The sequence below is a fragment of the Artemia franciscana genome, chromosome 2 (genome assembly GCF_032884065.1).
Source record: "Artemia franciscana chromosome 2, ASM3288406v1, whole genome shotgun sequence".
In the NCBI taxonomy this organism is placed as follows: domain Eukaryota; kingdom Metazoa; phylum Arthropoda; class Branchiopoda; order Anostraca; family Artemiidae; genus Artemia; species Artemia franciscana.
This window is the reverse complement of record NC_088864.1, coordinates 34336868-34350844: the sequence shown is the minus strand read 5'-3', so window position 1 is coordinate 34350844 and position 13977 is coordinate 34336868. Positions and strand designations below refer to the sequence as shown.

Here is a 13977-nt window from a genome sequence, read left to right as displayed (position 1 = left end):
ACTACAATGGCGCGTAACTAATATGGCGCGTAACGACTAACGCGCGCGGGGGGGCTTGGGGGGGTGCGAAGCGCCCCACCAACTAGGTGTTGGGGTGGCGCGAAGCGCCACCCCAACAGCTAGTCTATATATATAAAAATAAGTTGTCTGTCTGTGTGTCTGTCTGTGGATCAGGTGACGTCATGTTTCTGTGTCAGCTGACGTCATGAAGTTAGTTGTCGTCACTTTTGCTATGACGGTGACGTCATTAAAGATATTTAAGACATATATGTTCACGTAGAAATCTATTAATGTTTAAGTTTAAAATGACTGATGAACTTACAATGGCAAAAGCCGATGAAGATGCTCAAAGAGTCTATGCCAAAAAACTTGCTGCTGATAGAGAAAGTCAGAAAAGAAAGCGTGCCGAGGAATCAAAAGAACAGCAAGGAAACAGGCTTGAGGCTAAAGAACGCAAAACCGCGCAGTTAGATGAAGATCCACCTGGACAGCGAGAGTCAAAACATATCAAAACTGAAAATGATAGCGATGATGATTGGGTTTGGGATTTTGACTCGGATAAGGTCATCAATGCCTACCAGATTTTAGTTAAAAAAACAAAGGTTCGGCGATATGTATTTCATAGTGAAGCTGAAAAATAAAGAAGAAAAAGAAAACTGAAAAAAGAAAAAATGTAAAAAACTAAAAATACTAAAAAGAAAAAACACTCAAAGAGAAATTACAGACCGGGACACAAATGACGACCGGGACAGAGAGAATATAAATAACGACCGGGACACTCAAAGAGAAATTGCAGACTGGGATACCGGGACACAAATGACGGCCGGGACACAGGGAATATAAATGACGACCAGGACACAGGTATTTAAGAATATCGTTCAAAGACAAATTTTTAATTGTAAGAAGACCGTTGAAAGAGAAATTTCTAATTGTAAAATGACTGAAGAACCTACAATGGCAACGGTACCACCATCGAAGTAGATAACCAGTGGGTTGTTCCATATTCCCCATTAGTGCGAAACGTCAACCCCAAGTCAAATTCGTGCATTGTTTGGCATCATTTTAACAACTTGCTCTCCATCAGCTCCTACAGAGTTATGGGAAAAATATAAGTCAAAAATGTCCGAAGATATACTCCATCGAAAACAGTTAGAGACGTCAGATATGACTTTTGATTTTACATCAGAAATTTATAACTACACTTTAGTTATTATAGAAGATTTGTGCGTACGCATGGCAAACAAACCTCTTAAGGATTTGGGAATGCCTTCACCTAACCGTATCGCTGCTGTTTCGACATGTGTAGAATTGGATCGTGAAAAAAGTTACAGTACGACTGATCTATTGTCGTATGTACAAAATAACATTTCCAAGTTAACGTCGGAACAAAAAGACATTTATGATATGATAGACTCAATTTCAGGACGTGTACAACTACCTGCTGATTTCTGTAATTTAGTGACGTCCAAAAATTAATTGATTGAAAAAGTATTTCCGAATATTCTAAAAAATTATAAAAATAATAAATGGCTAAGTGAAAGAGCGATTCTCGCACCCAAAAATGTAGACGTCCACGAAATCAACAATATTGTTTTGACCAAGATTCGAGACCAGGCAGTCCTTTACAAGTCAGTCAACACAGTTTTGGAACCAAATGAAGCGGTTAATTATCCATCTGAATTTTTAAATTCCATAGATCTTTCAGGGTTTCCACCACACGTGCTACAACTAAAAATAGGCGTACCAATAATACTTTTAAGAAATATCAACCCACCAAAGCTTTGCAATGGCACGCGACTTGCCGTAAAAAAAACAATGGAAAACCTAATAGAGGCCACAATCTTGACAGGGCCTTTTGAGGGTGAGGCTGTTCTTATTCCTCGCATTCCCATGATTCCAACGGATCTGCCTTTTCAATTTAAAAGATTGCAATTCCCAATTCGATTAGCATTTGCAATCACCATTAACAAAGCTCAAGGTCAATCATTAGAAAAATGTGGTATAGATCTTAATACTGATTGTTTTTCCCATGGACAATTGTGCGTTGCATGTTCGAGGGTCGGTAAACCTGACAATCTATTTATATGCAGCGACAATTGGACAGCGAAAAATGTTGTATATTCTCAAGTTTTACGCAGTTAATTTGTATTGTATCTACCTATCTATCTATCTATATAAAAACGAGTTGTGTGTATGCATGTTTGTTTGTTTGTAAAAAGAGCGTTTGCATATGACGTCATTATTAGTGCATACGGCTTTGTATATGCACAGACAATGGGAAAGCCAAGAATGTTGTATATTCGCAATTTTTACGTAGTTTAACTCCTGCAGACGAAATGAATGCTTGCCTGAACAATTCTAATTTATGGGCACACGTAAAAATATTAAAATTAACTACAAATATGCGTGTCCGATTGCAAAACGATGACTCTGGTCAAACATTTTCAGATCAATTGCTGGCAATTGGAAACGGAAAGCTCCCAGTAGTGGGAAAGCCAAAAATGTTGTATATTCGCAATTTTTACGTAGTTTGAAACACATATATAAATCTATCTATATTCACAGGTAGGACACAGGGACACAACTACAATGGCGCGTAACTAATATGGCGCGTAACGACTTGCGCGCGCGGGGGGGCTTGGGGGGCACGAAGCGCCCCACCAACTAGGTGTTGGGGTGGCGCGAAGCGCCACCCCAACAGCTAGTATATATATATAAATAAGTTGTCTGTGTGTGTGTGTGTGTCGAGTGACGTCATGTTTGTGTGTCGACTGACGTCATGTTTGTCGACTGACGTCATTATAAGGATTGAGCTGTATGCGTCATGAAGTTGTTTGTCGACTGACGTCATGTTTGTCAACTGATGAAATTACATACCGGGATACCGGGACACATATGACGACCGGGACACAGGGAATATAAATGACGACCGGGAACCTCAAAAAGAAATTACAGACTGGAACACCCGACACTAATCACGACCGGACACAGGGAATAAAAATGACGACCGGGACACAGGGACACAACTACAACGGGGACGCCAGGGGGACAGGCGGGATATATAAATGACGACCGGGACACAGGGATTGTTCGAATAGAAATTACAGACCGGGACACAAATGACGACCAGGACACCGGGACACAGGGAATATAAATGACGACCGGGACACTCAAGAGAAATTACAAACTGGGACACCGGACACAAATGACGACCGGGACACAGGGAATATAAATGACGACCGGGACACAGGGATACATCATTAGAATAATGAGGTATAGATCTGAATACGGATTGTTTTTCCCATGGACAATTATATGTTGCATGTTCAAGAGTAAGTAAACCTGACAACCTATTTATATGCAACATATATATATATATATATATAATATATATATATATATATATCTATATATATATATCAATTCACAGGTGGACACAGGGACAGAACTACAATGGCGCGTAACTAATATGGCGCGTAACGACTTACGCGCGCGGGGGGGCTTGGGGGGCTCGAAGCGCCTTATTATATATATATATATATAAATAAGTGTCTGTCTGTCTGTCGAGTGACGTCATTATAAGGATTGAGCTGTATGTCGTCATGAAGTTGTTTGTCGACCTGACGTCATGTTTGTCAACTGATGAAATTACAGACCGGGACACAGGGAATATAAATGACGACCGGGACACTCAAAGAGAAATTACAGACTGGACACCGGGACAAAAATCACGACCTGGACACAGGGAATATAAATGAAGACCGGGACACAGGGACACACTACAACGGGGACGCCGGGGGCACAGGGGGGATATATAAATGACGACCGGGACACAGGGATTGGTCGAACAGAAATTACAGACCGGGACACAAATGACGATCGGGACACCGGGACACAGGGAATATAAATGACGACCGCGACACTCAAAGAGAAATTACAAACTGGGACACCGGGACACAAATGACGACCGGGACACAGGGAATATAAATGACGACAGGGACACAGGGACACAACTACAACGGGGACGCCGGGGGGCACAGGGGGATATATAAATGACGACGGGGACACAGGGAATGTTCGATTAGCAATCACCATCAACAAAGCTCAAGGGCAATCATTAGTGCACAGACAATGGGACAGCGAAGAATGTTGTATATTCGCAAGTTTTACGTAGTTAAAAACATATATATATATATATATATATATATATATATATATATATATATAAATATATATATATATATATATATATATATATATATATATATATATCTATTCACAAGTGGGACACAGGGACACAACTACAATGGCGCGTAACTAATATGGCGTGTAACGACTTATGCGCGCGGGGGGGCGCGAAGCACCCCCACCAACTAGGTGTTGGAATGGTATATATATATATATATATATATATATATATATATATATATAATATATATATATATATATATATATATATATATATAATTAATTAACCTCAACAATCTTTGAGGGCTTATTTAGATCAGTAGTTGGTAAAAAGCATTTAAGTACTATTCAAACTTATAAATCTTCAATGAACGTAGGAGTTGTCAAAAATATATTTTGTTAGAGAAAAATTTCCACTAAACCGTTACTCGCTATGCGCTATATCCAATTGACAGCAAATTAGCATAACTTTTTCATAAAGATAACAAAAACGGCAAATTTCCAACTAGATTATAGTTATTATACTATGTCCTACAATATAACTAGTAACTAGAATAGAATTAGCTCAAATAGATAAGACTAAATAACACTTTTTGTGGAACTTCTGTGATACCAAGTAATAACAAAACTGAAAAGTAAAAAAGAACCAGAAGTGTAAAATTTGAATTGTTCCACTCAATAAACAAGTTTGGCCTTTTGTCTAATAGGAAAAAAGTCGTAAATAATACTAATAGCAGCAGTAAAAAAAGACTCTTAGACACTTTTTGAAAAAGAGACAAGAATTAACATATTTCAGGATTATTACTATTAGAGAAGTAGGAATTACAGTTAGAGAAGTAGGAAATATAAAAAGCATCATTTTATATGTGTTAGATGAACAATAGAAGGTACTCACACGGTTTCTAATATTTCCGAAGACTAAGAACCCATACTTAAAATAACAGCTCAAATTTTTGTTTCATAGACAGTTATAAAAAAAAGTACTTTTTCAACTAAGTTGTTGTAACTAATCGACTGAATTATCTACGTATTTAGGGTAACCTAATAGTTAACGGCTAAAATGGGATAAGTCAGTAATTAGGAAGCCAGACAATGCAGTAGAACAAATATTTTTTTTCTAATCTATAACTGTCAAAGGGGAAACAATATGAGACGAATTTTTGGGGATGCACATTCTCTTTAAGAGAGCCTTGAAACGGAGATCAGCAACACCGATAGGGACTGTAAAATCTAATTCCGTGTTCTTTACTTTTTTCTATTTAAAATCTGCAGGTAAGTCCTCATTTCTTCTGAAAAAAGAATACCCCATCCCCTTCAATACACTATACCATCTTTCCTATTATATATCGGGGTAAAGGAAGACTGTGGACAGCTGTATTGGTTTTGGAAGCCTTGGTGCTCAAATGAGTTGTTTGCAGCAATATTATTATTGCAGATAAACAGTAAACATACTCGTTTACTCCAATTTGGTTTTAGTGACTTGCCACTTTTTAAGGCTGATAATATTCGCACTGATTTTATTTTTAAACTTTTAGTTTGTGATTAACTAGAGTGCAAACATCAATATATGTCATAAATTAAAAGAGGGGTAGGTATTTTAATGCATAAACCTTAAATATTGAAGCAGGTTCCATTTCTGGATGCATATGATTTATTCTTGCTATTACCTGGTAATCAAACATACGCATTACGATTTCCGAAACCTTTTTTCTTTTTCTTTTTTGAAAAATGTGGCTTTTGGTTTAGTTTAACTTTCAATAAAGCGGTTAATACGGAAAGAGCAAGTAATTATTTTTGTTTCATCATTTCAATTATAGCATTCTGGTCTGTTGCGAATAGTAAAATGAGCTGACATAGGGTTATATATGTAACAGTGCATAGGTATCTTAGGTAAATTGAATTATCTCTTCCTTAAGTAAGTCGAAGTCCTTGGTTAACAGTTGTAAATCACAATTGGTCTTTACTAAGTTCTTTCCCTCTTCTTGTATTCTGCAATGCTTTTACGCCGTTTAAAAAAGAAAGAATCAACAGAAAATATGAAGCTTTTAAACGACCCCTTTCATAAAAAAAAGTTCTTCTAAGTATGATCATCTACCTCACAATATCACACAAGGCATAGCACAACAAACTGGTAAACAGACAGGGATGATGGCCGCACCAGCTTTAGGATCGTCGATATCCTTCAAAGGATCATTTTTCGGTTTTCGCTTTCGGAGAGTATTTCCCTGAAAAAAAAAGTCTTGTGAAATTTGGAATTCAAGCACATATTCCAGGAGGTACCAACTCCTTGGAACGGTGTTCATCTGAGCGGATTTACTTGACCTCGTTCCATGTATAATTCATCTGCATGTAGTTGGTATAAATGTTTATTGGAAAACGGTACAAGAACTAGCTTTGTTTCAAGATCAATAGCTTTTTGTTTATCTATACCTCTGTGTATTAAAAGCAAAATGGCATTGTCTATAGGTTTTTAAACTTACATATTTTTAATATTTGTTAAAACAGTAGTTAATTTTTTTTCCAGTGTTAATGCATTTTTCTTTATTTACAGTCAGTTTAATTTTTTTTTTTTTTTTAGCTACACAATTTTGCTCTGCAAATTTCACACCTTTCTGGAAACAGCTTTCTAATATACAATAGCCAGTTTACAAGGTTTTTCATTTTCGCAATTGATACCTCCCACTCGGTTAGTACAGTATAGACTAACCATATTTTTATTGACCAGAAGATGTTTAAATTATGGAATGTATTGGTTGAAAAGTCTCTCTTTATAAAAAAAAGCACGGCAGATTTTCACTACATAACTCCGGAATGATTTGTGAAAACCTTTGTAAAAAAATTCTTATCGAGTTGCACAGTTTGCAAAGGCAAATCTATATTCTTCCTCTTTCAGCAGATGAGTCTGTATATTCTGTACAAATGCAAAATTAGCAGCAAAATCCTTTATCCTATAAAGTTTTTGCAGCAAACCATAATTCTTACTGTTAGTCAAAACTGAGAATATTTAGTCATTACGACTACAAAATTAGCTACAAAAACCTTGCAAAAACTTGTAAGGTTATCGCAGCAAAATAACTTGCAATAACCTATGAAAAATACCATTATCCTTGTATAGTTTTCGAGACAAAACAGGTATTTAACTGCAAAATTAGCTACTAAACCTTTATCCTTTAATATTGTCAAAGCAAAATTGTTATTCTTATTGTTTTCAATATTAAATATCATTATTCTCGACATATATTCTATCATTTCTTGTAATTTATATCGGATGTTTAGAACTTTTTTTCGTTTATATTTATGTTCTACAAAACAAATAAAAAAAAATATTGTGCAATAGAAGGTAATTTCTTAAATTGATAATAAAATTACGTTTCACAAGAAAGATAAATAAAATAAGAAATGGTCTATGATAAGAAAATAACTAAAAGAAAACAATTATGGAAATGGAAAGTAATTTTCCATCAAATTTTTATATATCCTTGTTCTCAAATACATGTTCTCTCAGATATACGCATGAAAGTAATCTTGGAAGGCATTTTTTTTGCATGATATTTTGTCATTTAAATTTGTTCTTTGCAAAAAAGAAAAGAAAATGCTCTGACATCAGAAGGTAATCTCTTTGCCTATCACCTAAGAGAGTAAATTGTTGAAATAGACAATAATTTTCGGTAAAATATCGATTTTTTTTTCCTAAAATATATTTTGTAAATATATATATATATATATATATATATATATATATATATATAATATATATATTTATATATATTATATATATATATCATAAATTTTGATAATGTCTCGTAATTTGTATCCTACGCTTTACAAACCAAATTAAAAAACTTACCCCCTCAGAAAATACCGCCAAGGAGAAAACTCGGTAAATCGTCTCAGAAAATACTCCCTTCCCCTTCTTCCCGCGGCTTGCTGGTCTCCAGTCACTTTCAACTAATAAAAAAAGGACCTGAGCTCTCAATTTCTGATCTAATGAGTACCCTCTAAAGTTTTCTAAGACCATGAGGTGGAGGTGTGGATGAGGATACGGAATAAATTTTGCTCAGTTTAGGGTTTTATGTTACGCTTTACTTTCATAATAACAGCGTAGACCAGAAATATTCCCAGAAAGAATAAAGGAGTAGATATCAATTTCACGTTTCTGATGCGTTTTGTTTAAGTTTATTTTTATAATGGAGAAAAGGTGGAATTTTGTAATATTCTTCGTACATTCCAAAATATAGACAAAACACATAATGTAAAATATCCTATAGTATAATAAGTATAATAGTATAAACAAATAAAAAAAATTATATGTAATGGCAAGGTGATTTTCAATGTATAACTTAAATTTTGTTAAAAAAAACATATTTTTTTAGATAGATAGCTTTTACGTAGAAGCTCAAATGGCTTTAGTAGAAATTATTTTATTAACATTTAATTTTAATAAAATATTCTAGAATCCCTTCTTTTCTTTTATTTTTTAATTTGGTAATTATTTAAAAAAAAATATTTTCAATATTTATTTTCAAAAGCACGAGTATTAACTTCTTGTGGACCTGGTCTGGTAGCGACAAATATAGTATATGATGCCAGTTCCTCCTTGCGATCTAAAACGCATCCGCTAGGCGTAATGGAAGGTTTTCCCATCTGAGGTACCTTTAAATGGTAAAATTTGTTTAAATTTAGTTTAAATAACTTCTATAATAATAATATCCCAGCCCTTAATACAAGATTAGAAGAAACTAAAAGATATGAAACATAGAAATAGATCCTATAAGATAATCTACCCATATATTCCACATTGTGTTTCGGAATATAGGTAGAATATTCCAGAATCCTTTCTTTTCTTATTTTTTTTTTGTTTTGTAATTTTCCCTTGGCTGCTCTACTTTACATCTGGGGAGATTTTTCGACAGGAATCGCCCGGGGAATATTTCGCGCAGAGAATTATCCAAGAAATTTTTCGCGCGGGGCGGAGGACGCAGAACCATGGGCGTCCATAAGGGGGACAGGGAGCTCCAGCCCCCCTGGCCGAATGACACTACCCTATATTTGTATTAATTTAAAAAAATCCCTTTTGATTATTAATTGATTATTATTAATTATTTTTATTAATTATTAATTATTTGTTGATTGCTTATATGCCCTTTTGAAAACCTGCGTGCATACAGTTTTTTCGTTTAATCGAAACTCCCCCTTAACACTTCCTAGAAGTTTCACCTTAATACTCTTAGCGTCACTACAGTTACAGAAGCTGTATTAGTAGTATTAAAAGTATACGCATAGTGTCTTCTGGCTAGTTCAAAATCCCCTACAACTTACTTTTAAGGTATAACTTAATAACATAAGTTGTTCTTGAGATACTGCTTTGTCACCTTTTCGGAAGTCTACATACTCATAGTTTGCTTTAGTTCAACGTCCGCCTAAATATTTGCTATATTGGATTATCGAAGACATTGTTATATACTCTTTGGACTATTGGTTACAAAATGGCTGTCTCGCAATTTCGATTGAATGTGCTTGGAGGAAAGAGGATGTTAGGGGGTTTATTTTACCTCCATCACGCCTAACTCTTAAAATGGAACTAGAACCATGCATTTCCAATCAAATGAGCCTCTTCTAAATTTCACAAGACCACCCCTTCTATAAAAGCAGTATATGCCCCGGGGCATAACTTACAACCCTTACCCTTAGACTCTGGGGGTTTCGCCAGCCCCGAGGATGGTCTTCGAAATATTTTTGAACAAATTATTATCTCAAAATTTCTATCGGATGCACTTGGGTAAAATATGATGTGGGGGGTATAGCTGCCTTCCGATAAATTTGACTCTTAAAAGAGCACTTAAACTTTCAATTTCCAATCCAATGAGCCCCCTTCGAAGTTTTTACGACCACACTTTCCATAAAAACCCTATTCCCTCGGGGGATTACTTACAAACCTTGCCCTGATGACTCGGGGGGGGGGGGTTCTAATCCACAAAGACATGATTTATGGACTTTTAGACTATGACAAACAAAATAGCTATAACGAAATTTTGCTTGGAAGTGTTTGGGGGAATTATGGGTGTGGGGGGGGGGGAGGGGATGGTCTCCCTCCAATCACTTTCCACATTTAAAAAGGGCAAAATCTCTTTTCAACCAAATAAGCCCTTGTCGAAATTTTTACGAAAACAAATGACCATCTGAAAATTTCAATCAGATGCATTTCGGGAAAATACAATGCATGTCTGTGGGGGGGGGAGATATCTGCCCTCGGATCACTTTTACTCTTAAAAAAAGCATTGTAACTTCTGATTACCAATCCAATGAGCCCTCTCCAAAGTTTATACGACACAAAGTTTATAAAGTTTTTATAAAAAACTTTATATGCCCGAGGGCGTAACTTACAACCCTAGCCCTGAGGGCTATGGGGGATTTAATACCCAAAGATGTATTTCTGGACCTTTCACCTACACTGAACAAAATGTATATCTAAAATTTTGATTGGATGTGTTTGGAGAAATGATTGGAACAGAGGGGGGAGGGGTTGACCTCCAATTACTTGTGACTGTTAAAAGGCTACTAGAACTTTGACTGCCAATCAAATGGGTCCCCTACGAGGCTTATACGGCCACTCTTTTTAATAAAGCCTTATATACCCCCAGGGCATTACTTACAACCCTTGCACTGCAGGTTGGGGGGAGAGGGTGATTATGTTCCAGAAAGTCATAATTTTTGGACCTTTGAACTACGCTGAACAAAATGGTTGTCTCAAGATTTTGTTTGGATGTGTTTGTGGAAATGATTAACGTAGGGGATTGGCGCTGGTTGTCCTCCAATCACTTTTGACTGTTAAAAAGGGCACTAGCCCTTTCAATTTCCAATCGAATGAGCTCTTTTTAAAGTTTCTATGACATTTCTTTCAATAAGAAGTGCCCTGGTAAAAAAATAAATAAAAATAATACGTTGTGCTGACATCGCTCTTTACTTAGGCAGCGCTATTGGGCTACCTATGATATTTTGTTTTGTGATTTCTGTTATTCAGCATCGGAAGTGTCGATTAGGTCAGATAAGCCCCCACCAAAAATTCAGCTTATAAGCGCCCATGCGCCGGGTCCCTAATAAAGTTTTGAAGATACTAGTATTTTTGTCTTAATAAATTAGATTGAGAAACAGCTGAAATTTGAAGCTAATAACAATAGATTTATCTTTAGAATGTGACGAAATAATTAGAGACATATGAACATGAATCCAGTTCAGAAATAAGATGTTTCAGATGCCCTTAATTTAAGCATATGCAAAAAGAAGAGAGAAATATAACAAAAATACGAAAATTATTAGATCTTAATATTTAGAGGATATGATGGATTTCAATCTACTTTAAAGTAAGAAATAATGTTCTTGGATGATCTTCTTGCTTTCCTTTTAAAATTTCAGGCAGGAATCAGCAGGTTCAAGCATAAGCCGTGCTAAAATATGCAGGAATTGAGAATATACTACTCTTCTAAATTTAACAAAAAGCTCGTTAACAACTGAAAGTTAGAATTAATAATGATACAAAAATAATCTTCTTGTATATATGCACAATATAACAGCGGAATGAGCACACAGATTTAGGTTAAATTCAAATTAGGCAAGCCGAACAATCCAGCTCAAGTGCAATTTTTTTCACAAACACAAAATTCAAAATTCGTAAGAAAATTCACCAACATCATGTCAGGTATCACCTCTATTTATGGAAATCTGCCAAATTCATATCATCTGTCAAGTTGGGGATTCCCGCTCGTAAAAAGTCAAATATATCCTCATAATGTTCTTTGACGCACAAACAAACGTTCAAATGGGGGTAAGTCCATTTATTTAGACTAATCCCCATTTGAACGTTTATTTCTTCGTCACAGAAAGGCAGTGTCGTCTGGGAAAAGGTTACCTAATTTAAGGAGTTGCGTCAAAGTATGTTCTTTTTACCTTAGATTTATAATGCATAAAACTAGCAATAAAAATATTACTTTTTGTTTCCAAGTAAAAAAAAGGTTTTATTCTGTCACTTAATTTTTTTAATTTGCATAAAAATTAAAATCACCGGGGGAAAATTTTGCAAGTTAAAAAAAGGTTTTCATAGAAACATTTGAGAAAAAAGATAAAAATAAGCCTAATAGAAAAACGATAGCATTATATCTTTGCTTGGAAAACTTTACAGGATAAAGGTTTCGAAAAGTTTATTGCCGTAAATATTGCAGTTATATAGAATAGATTCAAATGACTGGTTTATAAAAGAGCAGGAAAAACAGATTTCAAAAACTTTAGAGAACAAAGATTTTGTAGTTAATTTTGATGCATCCACTCTATTTATGAAAAAAAGCAAGATTTGCATCACTTTCTTAGAAAAAACTATAAATAACGGTTCTGTCTTGAAATTATGGGATATATATTTTTGTACATGTTTTGTATATTGGGGTCCTGACGCCATTCCCCCATCCCCAGCTGAAATGCGGTTTGTTCAAAAATCTTGTCAAAACTAAGATAAGCATACAGGATTAAGTATCCACAGACACAGGACAGTTTGCTTAAGTATATCTTTGTCTTTATGGCAATACATGGCTTATTTTTCAGCTTTCACTGTCATTTTCACTTGATTTGGGAAATCTGGATGCAACTTCCCCCCCCCCCATCCCTCCAAGGATTTCGACAAAATTACACATATGGTTCAAAGCGGAAAATAACACCGGAAATTAAAAAAAAATCTATTACACCAAAATTACGATCACTGCAAAAAGTTGGATATATTTTGAAATTAGCAAAAGTTACATTAGGAAAACATTCAAATTAAACTAAAATAATATAGAATTTTGAAACTACAATTGAAACTAGACGGAGTTTGGAAGAAGTATAGAGGACCGACACTTTCCCAGTAGATTCAAAGACATCAGTCATTCTCTCATTCTATAAGAATACTGATAAAACTGAGTGCAAAAATTACCTGGGAATAAGTTTAATCGACATCGCAGGAAAATATTTGGGATTATTCTCCTTAACCGCTTCTAGGAGCAAGGGAGAAAAGGACCCGTGAAAACCAAGCCGGCTTCCGTCAGGTTACAGACTTCACTGACAACATTTTTGAACTTCGCCTCATTCTCAAGCAGTTTGAAAGGTATAAATTGACCCTGAGTTTGGTATTGCTTGACTTAATTGCCACCTTCACCTCGGTCACTCGCCAAAAACTTTGGAAAATTCTAGAGAATTAAGTAATGCTCCTGAAATTTATCGAACTGCTTAAGCCATACTATGAGGGGTCAGTGAGCTGAATTCAAACTTACAGAAATGTATCGACGAGTTCCTGGTTGAGCTTGGAGTAAAACAGGGCTACGCCCTGTCTTCAGCAAATTTCAACTACTGTACTCACTGGGTACTTGAGAAGGTCCTATCTTCTCATCCAAGAGTTCAGATTGGACAGAACCCTTAAGTTGAAGACCTTGACTACACCGATCATGTCAGAGTCCTCTCAGACACAAAGAAAGCCCAAACTGTGCTCGGTACTGTGGTGACATGTGCAGACCGCATTGGCATGAAAGTCAGCGCAAGGAAGACGGAATGTCAATAAACTACGCTGATCCTTTCTCACTAAGTGTAAACCATGAACAGTTGATCAGGTCGACAAATTCAAATATGTTGGCTCCCAGCTTTATGCTGATACATAGTCAGACGCCGATATCCAACAGCGATTGCATAAAGAACACACAGTCTTTGTTTCCCTCAGAAAACCATTGTGGAACCTGCGAGAAATGAATTTACGACCTAAATTCCGAATCTATC

At 35.7% G+C, this 13977-nt stretch overlaps 1 long non-coding RNA gene across 1 annotated transcript; it reads right to left on the bottom strand.

Annotated features, from left to right (window-relative positions):
- Positions 1–4562: 4562 nt before the first annotated feature.
- Positions 4563–13970, bottom strand: LOC136040552 (uncharacterized). Its single transcript, XR_010620805.1, has 2 exons — positions 8036–13970; positions 4563–6413 (listed from the first exon to the last, which is right to left on the bottom strand). It is a non-coding gene; the product is annotated as an uncharacterized LOC136040552 (long non-coding RNA).
- Between the last annotated feature and the right edge of the window lie 7 nt (positions 13971–13977).